At 44.8% G+C, this 20,109-nt stretch overlaps 1 protein-coding gene across 3 annotated transcripts in view; it reads left to right on the forward strand.

Annotated features, from left to right (window-relative positions):
- Positions 1-20,109, forward strand: part of eva1a (eva-1 homolog A) — a 167,851-nt gene that overhangs the window by 126,368 nt on the left and 21,374 nt on the right. The window contains exon 1 of one of the 3 annotated variants that reach the window (NM_001102800.2): positions 6,360-6,569. The exons of the other annotated variants lie outside the window; for them this stretch is intronic. The gene's annotated coding sequence lies outside the window, so the exon portion shown is untranslated. Of the gene's footprint in view, positions 1-6,359; positions 6,570-20,109 lie in introns of those variants that run through there. 3 annotated transcript variants of the gene reach the window in all.

Below are 20,109 nucleotides of genomic sequence, written 5' to 3' on the forward strand. Positions count from 1 at the left end.
GGGGTTCTGTGCCCATATAAAGGCACAAGGCTGCAGGCTGAGTTATACAGGGAACTCTGAGTATCACTCATGTATTATAAGGGATAATGTACCCCCTACTGTAAATGATAAGGATATTAGCAGTCACTGAGGGGATCTGTGCCCATATAAAGGCACAAGGCTGCAGGCTGAGTTATACAGGGAACTCTGAGTATCACTCATGTATTATAAGGGATAATGTACCCCCTACTGTAAATGATAAGGATATTAGCAGTCACTGAGGGGTTCTGTGCCCATATAAAGGCACAAGGCTGCAGGCTGAGTTATACAGGGAACTCTGAGTATCACTCATGTATTATAAGGGATAATGTACCCCCTACTGTAACTGATAAGGATATTAGCAGTCACTGAGGGGTTCTGTGCCCATATAAAGGCACAAGGCTGCAGGCTGAGTTATACAGGGAACTCTGAGTATCACTCATGTATTATAAGGGATAATGTACCCCCTACTGTAACTGATAAGGATATTAGCAGTCACTGAGGGGTTCTGTGCCCATATAAAGGCACAAGGCTGCAGGCTGAGTTATACAGGGAACTCTGAGTATCACTCATGTATTATAAGGGATAATGTACCCCCTACTGTAAATGATAAGGATATTAGCAGTCACTGAGGGGATCTGTGCCCATATAAAGGCACATGGCTGCAGGCTGAGTTATACAGGGAACTCTGAGTATCACTCATGTATTATAAGGGATAATGTACCCCCTACTGTAACTGATAAGGATATTAGCAGTCACTGAGGGGTTCTGTGCCCATATAAAGGCACAAGGCTGCAGGCTGAGTTATACAGGGAACTCTGAGTATCACTCATGTATTATAAGGGATAATGTACCCCCTACTGTAAATGATAAGGATATTAGCAGTCACTGAGGGGTTCTGTGCCCATATAAAGGCACAAGGCTGCAGGCTGAGTTATACAGGGAACTCTGAGTATCACTCATGTATTATAAGGGATAATGTACCCCCTACTGTAAATGATAAGGATATTAGCAGTCACTGAGGGGTTCTGTGCCCATATAAAGGCACAAGGCTGCAGGCTGAGTTATACAGGGAACTCTGAGTATCACTCATGTATTATAAGGGATAATGTACCCCCTACTGTAAATGATAAGGATATTAGCAGTCACTGAGGGGATCTGTGCCCATATAAAGGCACAAGGCTGCAGGCTGAGTTATACAGGGAACTCTGAGTATCACTCATGTATTATAAGGGATAATGTACCCCCTACTGTAAATGATAAGGATATTAGCAGTCACTGAGGGGTTCTGTGCCCATATAAAGGCACAAGGCTGCAGGCTGAGTTATACAGGGAACTCTGAGTATCACTCATGTATTATAAGGGATAATGTACCCCCTACTGTAAATGATAAGGATATTAGCAGTCACTGAGGGGTTCTGTGCCCATATAAAGGCACAAGGCTGCAGGCTGAGTTATACAGGGAACTCTGAGTATCACTCATGTATTATAAGGGATAATGTACCCCCTACTGTAAATGATAAGGATATTAGCAGTCACTGAGGGGTTCTGTGCCCATATAAAGGCACAAGGCTGCAGGCTGAGTTATACAGGGAACTCTGAGTATCACTCATGTATTATAAGGGATAATGTACCCCCTACTGTAAATGATAAGGATATTAGCAGTCACTGAGGGGTTCTGTGCCCATATAAAGGCACAAGGCTGCAGGCTGAGTTATACAGGGAACTCTGAGTATCACTCATGTATTATAAGGAACATGTAAGATGGGCCTTTCAGTAGAAGAGCTTACAATCTAAAATCAGTCAAGGATATTGATTTTTGATGACTAAATCACCTTTTTCTGACAATTCCTGCACTGTGCCAATACGCCATGACTGCACAGTTTGGCAGGCAGATGAAGCTACATGAGACGCCACCATGGGGATTTTGGCATTAGCAAACGTATTACAAAACTGTTCCGTGGCCGAAGTCCAGGATTGTGCTACTGCATTCGGCAATTATGTGGGAAGCAAAACTTTAGACTTAGGGGCCCATTTATCAAAGCACAATAGCTTCCAAAATCTGTGCGTATTGTGTGTATTTTCTGCATTTTTTTTTGTTAATTTGCACAACTTTTTTGCACTTTGTGACAAATTTTACACGACCAAATCGTATTTGTCGCAATGAGTACGAAAGTTTCAGATTCATTCAAGCTTCGGGATTGTGACTTTCCTTGGAAAGTCGGAGCTGCAGAGTGCCATTGAGCCCTATAAGGAGCAAATAATTCCCTCTGCCATTTAAACTTTTATTCTTGAACCAACAAATGTATTTGTAGCTGTAATATTGGTGTGTAGGCGCCATCTCAGTGCATTGTGCCTGAGTCTGAGCTTTCAGCCAGTGCTACACATTAGAACTGCTTTCAGCTAACCTATTGTTTCTCCTACTCCCATGTAACTGGAGGAGTCCCAAGCCGGACTTGGATTTCTTACTATTGAGTGCTATTCTGATACCTACTGGGAGCGGCTATCTTGCTCCCTTCCCGTTGTTCTGCTGATCGGCTGCTGGGGGTGAGGGGGGGGGGATATCATTCCAACTTGCAGCGCAGCAGTAAAGTGTGAGTGAAGTTTATCAGAGCACAGGTCACATGGCTGTGGCACCCTGGGAAATGAAGAATATGGCTAGCCCCATGGGAAAAACAGATTACAATGCAGGATTCTGCTGGAGAAGCTCTATTAACTGATGGGTTTTGAAAAAATCCCATGACAGTATTGCTTTAATGAGAAACAGCATTCAGCAACATATATATATATATTGGCTAATGTGTTCTTTATACTTCTGTTGTATATTTTGTTGTATATTTTGGCTCCTACAGCAGACGCCCTGTATGCCCTTCCCAAAGACTAGCCCTTCACACAGCTGAGATGTATCATATTTACCATGGAATTTATATTGCAGTTTAAGTACTTGACCCCCCTTAGAAGGCCATTACAAGTGCTGTCTATGGCCGCTCCAAACCTTCCTGCTAAGGGGCTTCGCTTGTTACTAGGTTCCTGGCCTTTTTGTTTTTATGCTAAAATATCCCCTTTTTCTGCCGAAAAATCTTCAGTCATTGCCCCATGCAGTGGGCCCATATTGGGCTCCTATAGCTAATATGCTTTAGGCTTGTGTTCCTTCCCTGTTGGTTATGGGTGAGCAAACTCATAAATCTATAGCTAATAAACTCACTAGCACGGGGCTAAATCACCGCCTGCTTTATAGATGTTGTTAAGAGAACATAAATTAAAATACAGTTTCTAGTAGACCCCCCCCCCCATTCTAGTAGACACTCTCTATAGTTACACCACCATCACTTTGATTGTAAGCTCTACAGGACAGGCCCCTCCTTCTTTATGTGTCTCTTGAATGTAATTGCATTTTGGTGTTTATTTATTAATGTTTTGTTATTGTATCCTTTCCCCATCTGGTCTAGTTACTGTGTTTTTTTAAACGTATACAAATAGCACAACATAGATAAAAATATACATGTCGGCTGTGGTCCCTGAGGACCCCCAAGTGTGTTCACTTGGCTTTTCTAATGTAAAGATAACAAGAATTTTAATTTTTCATGCAGCTCTGAGTGTTTTAAAATGTACAAAGTGCTTTAAATGGTAATGGTGAATATGTAATAAAACTCCCCCTGCAGAGCTTTCCCGAGCTTCTATAAAGGCTTTACTGGTCCCAGCTGCATATTATGCCCTACAGTCTTATGCATAGTAACATAGTAAGTTAGGTTGAAAAAATACACAAATTCACCCATAATGCCTATATATAACCTGCCTAACTGCTAGTTGATCCAGAGGAAGGCAAAAAACCCATCTGAAGCCTCTCTAATTTGCCTCCAAGGGGGAAAAAATTCCTTCCTGACTCCAAGATGGCAATCGGACCAGTCCCTGGGGCAACTTGTACTAAGAGTTATCTCCTCTACCCCTGTATTCCTTCACTTGCTGCTGGAAGGCCCTACTGGTAAATAAAACATTAGAAAGGTTATTATATGATCCCCTTATATATTTATACATAGTTATCATGTCACCTCTTAAGCGCCTCTTCCCCAGTGTAACCAACCCCAACCCGGCCAGTCTTTCCCCATAACTGAGACTTCCCATACCCTTTACCAGCTTAGTTGCCCTTCTCTGGACCCTCTCTAACTCAGTAATGTCCCGTTTGAGCACTGGAGACCAAAACTGAACAGCATATTCTAGATGGGGCCTTACCAGCGCTCTGTAAAGGGGAAGAATAACCCCCTCCTCCCGTGAATCTATACCCCTTTTAATACAGCTCAAAACCTTGTTTGCCCTTGCAGCTGTTGCCTGGCATTGCTTGCTACAGCCAAGTTTATTATCTACAAGGACTCCAAGGTCCTTCTCCATTAGGGATTTGCCTAGTGCAGTCCCATTAAGGGTATACGGGGCTTGCATATTTTTACATCCCAGGTGCATGACCTTACATTTATCCACATTAAATCTCATCTGCCACTTAGCCGCCCAGATTGCCAGTTGGTCAAGATCCTGCTGAAAGTGCCACATCCTGGATGCAATTAATTGGACTGCAACGTTTTGTTACTTCTAATACCCTCCCCTATGTCATTTATGAACAAGTTAAACAAAAGTTAAACAACCTACAAGGTTAAGGGTGAAGACACATGCAACGATTAGTACCCGTGACTTTTTAAAAAGGCGACAAATCCATGCAGCACAATACTGTGGGTGATTAGTCACATCAACTTCTATTATAACTTATGGTGGGACCGTCGCTAATCTCTAATCACCGCATGTGGCTTCGCCCTAAGTGTTTGAGGGAAATGTTTCTGTGTTACCCGGACGTGACGTCGCACGCATGCGCAAAATTGCCGCTGACGCTGAAAAATTATACCCACGGAATTCACTGCAGAACTTCGACAGAGTTTCGAAAAATTGGGAGAGTTCTGCAGGGGGACGGGGGACTGGGGGGACCCATACATGGGCCGATTCTAGCTGCCGATATCAGTCTTTTAGATTGATTTGGCAGTTTATCTGTCTGTGTATGGGCACCCCCGACGGGCCTCAAATTGTCCAGATCTCGAACAGGCAGGTTTGATTTCTCTGTCGGATCAGGGACTGCATTGGCTTGTTGATGCGGTCCCCAAACCAACAGCGCCTATACCCAATCTTCTAATTTGGTCATCTGGCCTGATTTATCCCAATATTGCCCACCCCCAAGTGTATGGCCACCTCAGCTCCCGAACAAATAGGGGGGGCTGACAGCTCTGCTTTTACATTTCATTCTTGATGGCAAAGCAGGGTTCCCCTGGGCACGGCTGCTAATAAAGGGCAACAGGGGTGCAACACTGCAAATTAACCCTGCGAGATACTACAACACTACTACACATTTTACCTTCAGCTTAGGGCAGTGGTTCTCAACCTTCCTAATGCCACAACCCTTTAATACAGTTCCTCATGTTGTGGTGACCCCCAACCATAAAATTATTCCTAAGACCATCGGAAATATGTGTTTTCCAATGGTCTTAGGTGATCCCTGTGAAAGGGGTCCCCACCCACAGGTTGAGAACCGCTGGCTTAGGGTGAAACTCACGGGAGGGCAATCTCTTTTAACCCCCCGGCAACCAAAGACAGCATTTCCTTTGCCTTGGGTAGCCAGATCCTTACTACACAAACAAGGGGCAACCCTGGCTCCCCTATGCCCCTCAACATTCTCAACTGCAGCCAATTATTATTTTTGTGAATTCTCCTCAATAACTCAAATGCTGCAAAATGGCAAATACTCCTGAAATTGACCGTAGCACCATCATGTCTCCTCAGATGATGTTTGTGCAGAGTTGGGTGAGGGGAATGCCGAGTCAGACAGACCTGGGGGGGGGGGGGGTGTATCTCACTGAATATCTCCCTGTCACAGACTGATAACAGAGGGAGTCCTGTGCTGCCTGGGACTGGGTGCTCTTTCTCCCAATCTTGTCAACAAAAGGAATTCTGGGAATGAATTCCAAACTCATGGGTTTATCCTATAGGCTAAAGCTCACCCACTGGGTTTAAAGCAGAAGCCAGGATAATAGCTGATCAGATTCCCAACTACAGACCAGTTTTGCTCTTCTTGGGGCTCATCAGTGTAGTGCAGGGTTTTCTGATCCGCTTAGATAGAGCCACCGTGTGGTTTCCCAATCTTGTCAGCACCCGAACATGGAGGGGAGGGGGGGTCGGAGCTCAGGAGCATTTGTAGGAGGAGGTCGGGCTGGAATGGGAGGGGAAAGCAGAAAAAGTATTGTGAAGTGGTTGGAGGAAACAAGACAAACCCTTTCCCCCCTGTAAGTCTCTCAGACTTTCCAGCAATCGCCTGTGCTTGTAGCTCCGGCAGCTCCGCTTCATTCTGAGGAGAACTATCCGGGGACTGTCAGGCATTTACCCACTGAAACTGCCAGGGAATTAACTTATTTACTCCGGGGAAGAACTGCCTTTTCTGCTGCCTGTTCCATTCCTGCAGCTTCACTGAAACTTGGGAGCAGGAGGGAAAGGGAGAAGGAGAGAAGGAGGCTGAGCCGCAGGTAAGGGCAGAGCTAGGGATGAGCCCAATGGGCAAGGTGGCACTGAGGGCACAGTAGGGTGCCAGCCTAACAATGACATTGTATAAACTTGTGTAATAATAATAACTGGCAGTTTGCTGTACTGTTTATTCCATTGACCACCCCCCCCAACTAGTGTAAAACACCCAGTAGGGCTCTTGTCCTCAAAGGCTTACAATCCATAGCTGAACCAAACTATCACAAGTGAAGGGACCCTGTGTTTGTTTGTGGCCCATATAACTGCTGGAAGGCTTAGGGGGGGACAAAAATTGGCACCAACATATTCTGCTGCGCTGTACAAAGGCTCCAACTGGAATGGATAAATACTTGAGCCTACTTTATGCTTCTTTTGCACTTTAAATATAGGTGTGTATTTTATTTTATATTATGAGCAGCAACATGGCTTGGGTAATGAAAAATGGATGTGGATTGTTCATGGTTGTATTAATGTGCCCATACACGCACCAATATTATTGTAGGAGAGAGGTTTGTACAATATTCCGTGCGTGTATGCTGGGGTGACATTGATCGTCTCGTCAGTCGACCGGGATGGAAAAGTAGGTTCATTCTGAATCGTCAGATAGGGGAAGAATTCTGTTGTTTTTACCTGCATATCTGTCGACTCTGCTTTTAATGTTAATGGAGTGGAGGAACGATATTTCCTGCAACCAATGGTCACAGGAAATATCGTTATTGTAATGTGTATGGGCAACGTTAGTCTGTCACGGGGGCTTGGGGTAGTTTTGAGTGGCTGCAGTTTGAGCAAAGCTGATGTACTGAGTTATTATCATTGTCTCCAACAGCCCCATCTTGCCTTACTATTGGCTGCTTGTACTACTTTCTCTGCCTTACTACTACATGTTGCCCTACTATACCATCTTTTTACCCTCCCTTCTATCTGTTTGTAACTACAAGCAACAATACTGTCTTGTGGGTCCAAACTCAGGGGCTCAGTGTGGGGCTCCTGTCTGGACCCTGTAATAAAGGTTTTGGATGTTGTCTTTTAATTATCAACATCTTTATCATCATCATCATCATCAGCGTTGTGCTAACTATTTAAACAGCATTTCATAATAAACATAGAAGTTTGAAAAATTAGGATTTGTCAGCACTGCTCACAAGAGCTTACAATCTAAAGATATTTTATTGCATGTCTTTTTATGCCAGAAGACTGACTATTTTGTCAGGAGATGCTGGGTTTGATAGTTAAATACAACTGTACACGCTGTGAGTTGTAGTTCAGGAGACTGGAGGAATGTTTATGGAACTCAGTAACAGCTGGGACCTCTCAGCTCCAGGATACCTGATGGACTATTCTTTCTGTTAATAGAAACTCTGCACACAAAACAACCAGTAAAAGTGAAAGAATTTTAAAAAGTCTAATCTCAATTGCACATTATTTCCCACTGCAAATGAATAGAAGGCAATTTAAAATTGAAGGACAGAGTTATAGCTCAGCAGGGAAGCATATTATTGAAAAAGAGGCGGATAGAATATGAGGCTGGAGGCAGGGAGCGAGACCAAAAGGACTTTCCACCTCTAGAATGAGAATGACTTTTCTCAGAGGATTCTCATGCTTGTAAGATTGTAAAGGGCACAGATTCTTTCTGAAGGTACAGCAGGGTTCTCTATAGAGGGTTCATTGTTCCTTTCTGTAGATAAGAAAGGGCACAGGCCTTTACTGAAGCTAGATGGGCTGCCTTCCTTTGCAGAACAGAAGGTGCATGGTCCTTCCTGCATCATTCTCTGGAGACTAGGTGTTCCCAGAACTCTCTGCAGAACAGAAGGTACCTGTGTCTGCTCCGTAGACTAGAAGATGCGTGGTTCTCTGGAGTCTAGAAAGTGGTCCCAGAAGTCTCTACAGAACAGAAAGTGCATTTGTCTTCTCCGTAGACTAGAAGGTGCATGGTCCTTCTTGCATCATTCTCTGGAGACTAGTAGGTGTTCCCAGAACTCTCTGCAGAACAGAACTGTACCTGTGCTGGGTAGACTAGAAGATACGTGGTTCTCTGGAGGCTAGAAGTGTTCCCAGATGTCTCTGAAGATCAGAAAGTGTATGTGTCTCTTCTGTAGACTAGAAGGTGCATGGTTCTCTGGAGGCTAGAAGTGTTCCCAGATGTCTCTGAAGATCAGAAAGTGTATGTGTTTCTTCTGTAGACTAGAAGCTGCATGGTTCTATGGAGACTTGGAGCTGTACTCCATAACTCTCTGCAGAACAGAAGGTGTATGGTCCATCTTGCATCATTCTCTGGAGACTAGGTGTTCCCAGAAGTCTCTGCTGAACAGAAGGTACCTGTGTCTGTTCGGTAGACTAGAAGATGCGTGGTTCTCTGGAGCCTAGAAAGTGTTACCAGATGTCTCCGCGGAACAGTCTTTTCTGGAGACTCGGCGGTGTACCCCATAACTCTTGGCAGAGTCACAGGCAAAGTCAGGCATAGAAATGGTCCTTCCTTGAAGACTACAAGGTGCATCAATTTTCTCTGCCATCAAATGCAATTTCTTATGAGTTCATAAATCTGTAATAACACTTAGGTATAGAGCAACCTAGTTGAGGTCCAGGACAAATGCAATTTCTGCCCTACCCTCTTACTGCCCGTGGTAAAATAAATCCAAATGCAAGTCGTGTCTCACAGACAGCAGCAGCCATGGGCGGATGGTACCCAGACTGGTAACTTGTGTTTTGCCTCCATTATTCTTATTATGTGCCCAGTGAGGTGATACCCCTTGTGCCTGCGGAGCTTCCAGGCTATTATGTTCTGTGTAATAGCGGGAAGGGCTGGGGGAACCTTGGGGAAATGCTTTGTAATAGAGACAATTCCTTGTGCGGTAAAAGTACAAGTTTTATTCTCACCTCAAAAGAATCTTATTATTGGATTTAGTGCCATGTGGGAGTTGGGGATTTAGGCGCCTGTTATGTTTTGCAGAGAACCGAAAAGAAACTCAGTGGTAAAAATATCTATTGATTCTCTGTGCTCTGTTCAGGCTGGTTAATGTTTCCCCAGTCTATAGCAAGAACTGTCTGCAAGGAGTCTGTATGTTCCCCCCCCGTGGCTACGTGGGTTTCCACCGGGTTTCCCCTTCACACTCCCATACATACAGGCGGGTTAGTTGGCTGCCGATATAACTGACCCTAGTGTGTGTGAGTGGGATAGGGACCTTAGATTGTAAGCTCCAGGGGCTGATATGAATGTATAATCTCCGTAGTTCAGTGAGGATAATAAAGGCTAATAAGTGCTGTGAGTAGGAGAGAGGGCTCATTGTAACTAGTGGATGCACATGGCACGGAGGGGTCTCCCCCAATGTTTACAAACCCCTGGCCATATGGCTCTTGTAGGGATCTTACGTAATGTAAACCCAGATCTGCTCGTTTCTTTTCTGCAGGCACTCTGGGGCTTCTGCTTTAAATTAGACTGCGTTTTGATTGCTCCAGTCTGCCTGTCGGAGAGGCCAGAGGCCACTCACTTCCTTCCACCACCAACCCCCCTTCCCCACACAACACACCTCTCCCTATTATGTTACATGTGTGAGACCTCGGCACTCCCAGGCCTCTACCCTCTCCCTGCTCTCACACTGGGGCAGCCTGGCTTGTTTAACTGCCACAGGGGCTGACAGCTCTCTCCCTTCTGCCACTTCCCAAGCACTTATCCATCCACTTATTGCTCCTTCCAGAGATAAGGCACTTCCTTCAAACAGATCTGCTTCTTTGCACCTTTCCCTGCTCTAAGGGGACGTAATGTAATTCAAACCTGCCCGGCACCCATGCCCACTCATTTTTAGTTTCTAAATATTCCGATTGGAACACTTCGGCCATCCTACCCTTCCTTGCAACTGTCTAATATATCCTCCAGTACAATCATTTGTGCCCTCCACAAGAACAATCAATAGAACAATAATAGAAAGGTGCTCATATTTTGTGAGGCTCCTTGAATGCATTTTGGCCTAAAGGTGGCCATACACGTACCATTGGTTGCTCGAAAGATCATTCCCACCCTCCACAAACGTAGAGCGTAGATTTTGCTTGGGCGCCAAAATCTTTTAACTTGTCCGATTGACGAATCAACCGTTATCCGCAGCCTTTTGCGATATCGGACGCCTCGTAGAGCCGCCATACAATTTCATTGTGCGTGTATGGCCAGTTTAAGTCCAGTGGGTCAAAGTATGTACTAGATTGCCCTGTGAATGGCTGCTTCTACTTGCCTCTGTGCAGCCATATCACTGTTTTTAAAGGGAAACTATACCCCTGAACAATGTAGGTCTCTATAAAAACATAGTGCATAAACAGCCATGTAAAAAAGATGTAAAAGGGCAATATATATGTATATATACAGTATATATAGTCTAGTTTGGTAAGATTCTTTTATAGGACACTTAAAAGAGAAGGAAAGGTAAAATCACTGGGGAGTGCCAAAATGTTTTGGTTTAGTTCTCCTAGCAGGAGCAGCAACCTGGGGTAAAAGGTAAGCGATTCCAATCACCGGGGGGTACCTAAACATTTTAGCACCCCTCCCCAGTGATTGTAGCTTTAGTTTTCTCCTATAATATAATATTATAGTATAACATGTTGGTTAAGTATTCAGTCTGGGGGTATAGTATGCGCTGAACTCTATAAGTTGATTAAAAAATGATGTACTACATTTCTACATGAAGTTGCCATAGACGCCAAGTGTCCTTTATTCCCAGGTTTGACTCTCTGGGTCTGGAAGTGTCACTCGTATTTACAACTGATCACAGTGCCCTAGGCTCTTTCAAGTGTCTAGAACTGATATTGGGTTGAACTTCCCCTTTAATTTGGTCTGTGCAAGGTCCTGTTAATGACGTCCTGTCTGCATCTTTGCCTGTGACTTTAATGCAGATAAGAACCAGACCGACCCATGTAATCTGCCGGCTCTCATACCTTCCTGAAGGAGCTCAGACGGCGAGGGATTGCCCTTATTTCACACCCAGAATAGCTTGGTGTCTAATCCTGGCGCTACGGGATCTATTTGCTCTACTTACGTCGGAATCACGCTTCACCTGACTTTAGCTCCTGGCTGAGAAAAGAATCTTTTCCCTTTGACGTGACCCGTACTATTGACAGGCACCTTGTCGGTTCTTGCTAGACCTTTGTCAGTGAAAACAAAACATACCTTTCCACAACCTGGTCTTCAAAAGGGCACATACCTTCATTGCTTTGTTTGCCCTTGGTATTTGTATAATGGAAAGGGGCAAATGTATCATTATTGGGTCTTATTGTATAGATTAGTGGCTCACAAACTGTGAGGGTGGCCCCCCACCCCAGGTAACAGTGTGACATTTGGAGAGCTTGTCTTTTTGGTCTTCTTGATACTCGGGGGTCGAAAGTCATTTAGGGAGAGATGTTTGATAAACAGGTATTTGTTAGCCTAGCTATTCTGAATGGCTGATATCTGTAACCTTTTCATGGGCTAACACGGACCCTGGACAATTGGCCCCTAATGAAATTAGGGGCCAATTACTCTAGATTTGAAAACATTACTGGCTCCGATTAAAGCTCGTGCCATTGTTTCAGGCTGGCTGGTTTATTGGCCCCATAACTCCCCTGTTTTGTTACAGTCTTCTAAAAAGAATGGGTTTGGCTTAGGGTATACATGGACTTGGTGGCTTGTAGGGAAAGCCCTCTAGGTTTTCCTATAGCTTGTATTGAAAATGATCCTATAAAACTGTTCCAACATACATATCATAGGTATTCCCCCATACTAAGCACAGTTCAAGAGCCCCCTAAGTTTGCTCATTGTCTGTACAGAGACACCCCATAAACGTATTTCTCTGTACTAAGCACAATTCAGCAGGAACAGCCTCTACATTTGCTCATAGCCTGTATATAGAGATACCATTGAGCCATGCCTGCATTAGTATTACCCTGTACTAAGGGGAATTTTGCAGAAAATATAAGTAAGGAGGGGGCTGTAGGTTTGTACCAATGCAAGCAGGGAAACTCCATTCTCTGTAAACATAACTTCTTTGCTTTTGCCAAAACCTCCCCCCCAAGTTGCCTTTGATGGTGGGAGAGGCCTGGTACCACTTACCGCAATGCTTGCCCAATTACATCAGAATAAAAGTGGATTTCACCTCCTGCAAAATGAGAAGCTTTAGAACAACTAAATCACAAAGCAGCCGGCCGGCCACAGACAGTAGGGGCCATTTATCCCTAATTATGATTGTTTACTCTCCAGTCTGGGTAGCCGTAGCTGGTCAGATCACATGACATTCACAGCATTATTTAGCGCTGTTTCAGTACCTTTCCTGCCCTCGGACTGGGGTAAGTGGAGCTGCATCCCTAGTGCAGAGAGCTCAGTTGCCCCAGTCAGAGGGCAGTAAAGGTGAGGCCTAATGACTTCTATTCAGTTTTAATGGACCCATTTTCTCTTTATATTCCAGTTATTGCCCAGTTGTGGGCAGCAATAATAATCAGCCAGCCTGACATTCTGCTGTGAATTCAATACCCATTTTATACCTTTTCTTTTCTCTTTATTCCTGGCCAGCGTGCAATTGGATTCAGCAGCCGTGCCCTAAAGCCGGAAGCAGCGCGCAAGGCCAGATTGTTTGTTGGAACAGTCAGCTGCTGGCATAGGGGGCTGATGGGCAGAGTGCTGGATGGGGTTTCATTTATTTTATTTTTTTTAAGGCATTTATATTTAAACTGGAAAATCTCTAAAGAAAGGGAGAGACCAGAAAGCAGCAGAGAGAGCGACTGGACCTGGGGGTGATGGTGCAAACTGAGCACGTGCGGAGACCAGTGACCCTTGTAACATCTGGAACTGGATTCCGAGCACTTTGATACTGGAAGTGTGCAGCCCAAAGGCACTGGCACCAGATGTGTATGGGAATTACATCAAATATGGCTAATATTAATCAGCTATCATATTCTGTCGTTTTGCAACCAAAAAAATGCAATTTCCATTGTATAGAGATGATTAGCTCCGTTCATAAGTGAGTGCAGTTCCAGACATGTTAATGGGTTTGAATGTGGCTGAGGACAGAGCAGAGTAATTGTTTCCAGAGAGAGAGACCGTGTCTGTCTGCGTGTGTTTGTCTGTGTGTCTGTGTGTCTGTCTGTCTGTGTGTGTTTGTCTGTGTGTCTGTGTGTCTGTCTGTGTGTCTGTCTGCGCGCGTGTGTGTTTGTCTGTGTGTCTGTCTGTCTGTGTGTGTTTGTCCGTCTGCGTGTGTGTTTGTCTGTGTGCGTGTGTGTTTGTCCGTCTGCGTGTGTGTTTGTCTGTGTGCGTGTGTGTTTGTCCGTCTGCGTGTGTGTTTGTCTGTGTGCGTGTGTGTTTGTCTGTGTGCGCCTGTATCGGTTATGTGTAACACCTAGAGACTGGGGCTGCTGACAGCAGGGAGTGAGTGGGGTATATAATGTATACCAGCTGCTGTTACATTGCCTCTGCTGTGACCCTCACTGTTTATTTGTGAATATTGTAGCTACTAATTAAAGGGTCACTGTGCCTTTGTTTGTTTTGTTTGTAGGAAGTGATCATATACATTAATATTATTATGTTGGCAGGGCTGCTATGGAGGGGACAGGCAGGAGTCTTGTCAAGGGGCCTGGTCTGCCATAACAGGGGCAGGACTTGAGTATGGGTTGAGTATGATGTGATCGAGCCTGTTGGGGTTGGTATGGTGCCACACAATTCCTAATGGCAACCTGTATAAAGGTGTTACTGGCCGTACATGCCCAGTTTAGGTTGGGCTGATTATGGGGCCACTATCTGCTATCCTGCAGTCCTGTCGGTGGGAGGAATCATGGGCAGATAAGGAAATAATAGAATCTGCAGCTCCTCCTCCACTGTGGAGTCTATGGGTAGACTGGTCAGATAACTCAAACCAGCAACTCATCTAAAGGCTGACAGGTCTAGGTGCAGCCATTACCAACCCAGGGACCCATTCACAGACACTTGTCCCCTTATCCTCTGGACTGAAGGCTGCTGCTGGCCCCGTGGGTGACTTGGCGAGGTCGCAGTCATGGCCACCCTTGTGTTGCCCTCGTCACTATAATAACAGGCCACAAGCTTCATTATATCCTCCTCAGCTCTCCAATTCCTTTCAAATGATCATACAACACACCAGAAGGGTCATGGCATGAGATAAGTAGGGACATGACCACTAAAACATGGCCTTCGATGGCATCAGAGGGGCAGTTCTCCTGGGGCCTACGCCAGTATACCCATGTAGCAGATTTTAATGCTGTATGGATTGCACAGGGCACAGGTGACCTGTTCCTTAACCCGGGAATCCTCAAGGAACCTGGGAACCCTCAATGAACCTGGGAACCCTCAAGGCACCTCGGAACCCTCAAGGCATCTGGGAACCCTCAAGGAACCTGGGAACCCTCAAGGAACCTGGGGACCCTCAAAGCACTTGGGAACCCTTAAGGCACCTAGGAACCCTCAAGGCACATAGGAACCCTTAAGGCACCCTGCTGTGCCAAAGCACATAGGGTCATATTAAATTTGTCTGAAGGATTTATGTTCCCTTTGACCCAATCCAAGTATCATACTTTAGAATTTCATAGCCTCCAGCTGCAGTTTCTTCTCTGAGATATATGATGGGATGGGCAGATACGCTGTATTTTACCTTGATATATACTTGTTCATGAAGCTGCAAGTATATGTTTCATAGTCACCAAACACCTGCCTCTAGTAAAGAGAATTCTCCTGGCATCAGCACTTTACAATCTATAATGTCACCCAAGGAGCCCAGTGATTTATTGCTCAATTGAGATAACGTCTCTGCAATCACCGTGATTAGCGACTCCATAGTAAATTTATAGCTCGCTCTGCTTCCGTGGGGCGTGGAAAGGGTTTCCTCCTTCAGGTCAAATGAAACACTTGCCTTTATTCTTCATTTATGTGTCACTAGGTCTAGTATCCCCTAGCAACCAATCAACAGGTTGCACTTGCTGACCCCCTGAGTGGTTGCCATGCGTTTCTAGACCTGATCCAAACTTTAGAATAAAGTGATTATGTCAGGCGCGAGTAATGGGGTGGGCTGGGGGGGCAGGAATATTAAGGGGTGTTCTCACTTTTCTTCTATGAACATATTAGGAGCGTAAATCTATTTTTATATTGTGTTTTTATGTAAACAGACATATGGCTTCAATCAAGCGCTTTGGCCGAACACGTTTTTACATACAGCGCTTTGAAGCTGCCTTCAGTATTTCTGCCTCCCCCTCCCCGGACACATCTGGGTTTGATAAATGAATATTTATATATATATATATGCTGTAGCCAGTGCTCGGCACATTAGTAATGCTTTCTGGGTTACTGCTCGGAACTGGGTGAACCAAATATAGTTATATATAGTTATCTGGCATCATATGAGCTGCATCCCTTAGCAAGGATTATGGCAATATATAAATATATATTTATAGAGTCGGATCAAGCCGTGATGCAGCTGCAGATGTTGGAGGCACAGGGAGTTAAAGGGACAATATACACCTATTCTGCCTATTAAAACAAAAAACAATATTTTCCTATTTTCTTGCCATTATAAAGCACTAATTTGTTCACCTAACTCACCTCCCCCTTCCTTAAAAAACAGGGCAATTCGTTCAGAGCTCCCTATCTGCCTTAAAAAAACAACCCCCTCCCTTATGTAAGCAGCAGCCTTTGAGCAGCTCATTATCGGGGGCTTCTCTGTGGGCTGGTAATTCGTTTTAGCAGCTCCTTGGGATTTCATTGGAACCAGACATGACAGGAGGAACTATAGATATTTCTTATTTAAACAATAGGCAAAAAGTATGTTAAAAAGGGGTGTACTGTCCCTTTAAAATGACATCACTCTCCAATGTCGATCCAACAATGAGTTACCTAAACATGGGCCGGGATGTGAAACTGAAAGCCCACGTTGCAGGTTCCTTAGGGGCATTTTCTGTGTATTTGTAGGTCAGGGAGCAGGAATTCTCTTTATACAAATAACCCAATCATTGTATGTTCTATTGCTCATGTACATACTGGGCTCCTGGTAATGTTTAACCCCTCGGTCCTGCCTGGGGCTGCCGTATGGAGCATTACCTGGTGCTTATGGAGTCAGCGACACTTTAGGGCTGATTTATTATTTATGGGCAAAGTTTTCTATTTTATGCACTTTGCTTTGTTTTTGTGCATATTGGACCCTAACTGCAACTCACTTAAGTAGACCCTCCATATAAGCTTGCTGGCACGGCATATTTATATATATATATATCTACATGGTGGTACCTTACCCGGCACCCAGGCATCTTTTGTTTTGGTGGTGAGTGCCCTCTCCTGATTATGTTATATATATACAGTATATATATTAGAGAATCCACAATTCCATGCCTCTGGCAATGCCGAATCCTTCAAATCATGTGACTTTTTGTCACATAACCACAGAAGTTGAGAAATTCTCGCCACACATTTCGCACGCGGTTCTCTTTAGCGCTTCCTTGTCCTAATTTGCAAATGCAAACGCAAATTAGGGTTCAGATTCGGTTTGGATTCTGGGTTCGTCCGGATCCTAAAATAGTGGATTCGGTGCATCCCTAATACATATATATTGTTTAGACATACAAGTTAAGGTGGCCATACATGGTAAGATCCACTTGCTTGGTGATGTCGCCAAGCGAGCGGATCTTCTCCCGATATCCCCACGGGTGGGCGATATTGGGCTAATTCGGTCGTTTGGCCCTGGGGCCAAATGATCGAATTAGAACGACGGGTATAGGCGTCCGTCGGTTCGGGGACCACATCAACGAGCCAATGCAGTCCCCGATCCGACTAAAAATCAAACCTGCTCGATCGAGATCTGCCCTATTTCAGGCCAGATATCGGTCGGGCAGGCCCGTCGGTAGTGCCCATACACGGGCCGATTAGCTGCCGAGTTGGTCTAAGGGACCCATATCAGCAGCTAGAATCGGCCCGTGTATGGCCACCATTAGGGTGCGTTGGCAGGCAGGCAATACTTCGCATTTTGAAGGGCTTTCTGGGTCTTTTAGTAAATGAATATTTCCCAAGGTGTAACTTGAGACCCATAGGCCCCCCCACCACCCATATTTGCACCAGCGCTAGATGTAGGCGGGCACTCAGGACTGCAGGACGAAAGAGGGGATGGTGGGGCATTGGGGGCAGGATCACAAGATTTATAGATCCTTACCTGCCCCCCTCTTTCTGCGGGGTCTGCTACCCATAGGTGACCAATGCAATTCATTAATATCCTGCACTATCAGTTCAGCCACATACAGAAAGTAGACATTTGCACTGTTGGCAGGCCTAGCCCCTGATAGGCGCAGCTCTCTGTGTGCTCAGAACATTCCTTCTCTGCATATTTCTATCTGCACAAATGAATGGGAGCTGCCATGTTGTTTGCCTTGACAGCGGCATTCCCATCAGTTATAAGCAGATGCTGCTGCCATTGTCTATGGAGAATGCCCCCGACTGACACACCTAGAACCACTGCACCCAGAGCAGAGGAAGGAATGTTCCGAGCTCACTCTCTCCAATAGAAATAGAAGGTACGGAGGGGCTGGGTGTTTTCTCTGTGTTTGTACAAGGAGTAACTGAATCTCCTGCCTTTGTTAGGCTACTGTAGATAAATTGGATATAGCTAATCCTGTAAAGACAAATGAATTATTGTTGGGGGGTTGCTTAATGGAGTCTCCGATCAGCCCCTCAGGATGCTATCAGCTTGCTTAGCTGCTCAGGCCCCCCACCTTAAGCACCGGCTCTGTTTATTTTCCTAAGCCCTCTTAGCCTTAACAAAACATGTGGCCTTTATTCCATTGCCAATCAGGCTAATAACATAAATCGAAAGCTTTTAATGAGGAATAATGACCCTGCTCTCTATTGTGCGCCATATGCAGTGTATAGGAGTGCCGTACACTCTGCTGTGTAGTGCAGCCGCCCTCTTATATTAACACTATTGGCTCCCCTGGCTATAGATAGGAAAGGGTTAAAAGCTGCTTTATATGAAAAGCAATACAGCAACAACTTGTTTTTTATTAATCATAGTTAAAAGGAAAACAGGCCGAGGAAGGTCCTAGATGTGGGCGGAAACGTCAGCCTGTATTCCTTTTAACTATGATTAATAAAAGATATGTTTTTAATGAGAGATAGTTTCCCAGGGTTATTGGCCTAGATAGCATATATATATATATATAATTTCATTAATATGTTGATGTCATTGTGCCATTAAAGCAGGGTTATCCAAATCCAGCTGTGCTTGTACTGCCGTGGATTCTGGGAGTTGCAGTTTATTATTGTTAGTGGGTATTTATATAGCCCTGACATGTTGCAGAGACGATTTAATCACGTCCAACGGTCCCAGGGGAACTTGCAATCTAATTACCTTCCCACAGGCCATCAGGAGCCAATTACCCGGCCTGTATGTTTAAGGCGTGTGGGAGGGAAGCAGAGCACCTCAAGGAAAGCCCTGGTCAGGATCGAACCCACATTCCAGTTACATATAAACACTCCCCATAGAGTTGTCCCTGATGTGAAGGTTTGTGCAAGAATCCCTCCAGACATACCCAGACCTGTCAACCCCCCCCCATCATGTTCCCGGGGGTCACCAGATTTCCGACTCCCTTTCCCACCCCCAGTCTCCCATCACTCTACACCTTTCCCCCTGTTTTTGTAGTTTTCCCCCGCTATGCTAGGGGCATAGCAACGGTTTTCAATGACCACCTACCTACCTACCACCCATAATTTGCACCCAGTTTGGCAAACACAAAGAGTTGCACATATGGGCGAAACAAGAGAATTGCCTGTACTTTTCCCAACAAGAATATAAATTCTGTATATTCCTGCCCTTGTTTATATCCATATTAGCCCATATTAACCCATAGTAGCCCATATTAACCCACATTAGCCCATAGTAGCCCATAGTAGCCCATATTAACCCACATTAGCCCATAGTAGCCCATATTAGCCCATAGTAGCCCATAGTAGCCATAGGATGCTTGGCACTTTACTCAGCACCTCATGTGAGTATGAGCTAACAGGACACATCAGAAAGTGCAGAAATAATGAGAAAAGCAGATTGTGGCTGCACAAAGCATGATATAAGCCCTTGGAAACTGTCATCACGGGTGGCATTTAGTGTAAAGCAAACAGTGGGGGAAGCTGCGGGCCCTGCGCTCATATCACGCTGGGCATGGAAATGCTGACCCAGATCATTCCTTCGCTCAGCGCTTCCTCCGCTTCCATGTGGGAGATAACAGTTTTTTAGAAAATCAGAGAGAAGGGAGCGACCGCAGATGGAGATAAAAAGTCTGGAAAATAAACAGGGCAAAAAGGCCGATCATTTGCACAAAATCAGCCCTAAGGGGGATATAAACCCAACAACGATGGTTTTTGGGTTTACTATCCCAATATACATTTATGACACATTTTAAATGCTATTGAAAGCAGTATAGGTATAGGACCCATTATATAGAATGCTCGGGACCAAGCATATTCCGGATAAGGGGTCTTTCCGTAATTTGGATCACCTTAAGTCTAAAGTAAAAAATCAATTAAACATTCATTAAACCCAATAGGATTGTTTTACA

The sequence above is a fragment of the Xenopus tropicalis genome, chromosome 5, assembly GCF_000004195.4.
Source record: "Xenopus tropicalis strain Nigerian chromosome 5, UCB_Xtro_10.0, whole genome shotgun sequence".
In the NCBI taxonomy this organism is placed as follows: Eukaryota; Metazoa; Chordata; class Amphibia; order Anura; family Pipidae; genus Xenopus; species Xenopus tropicalis.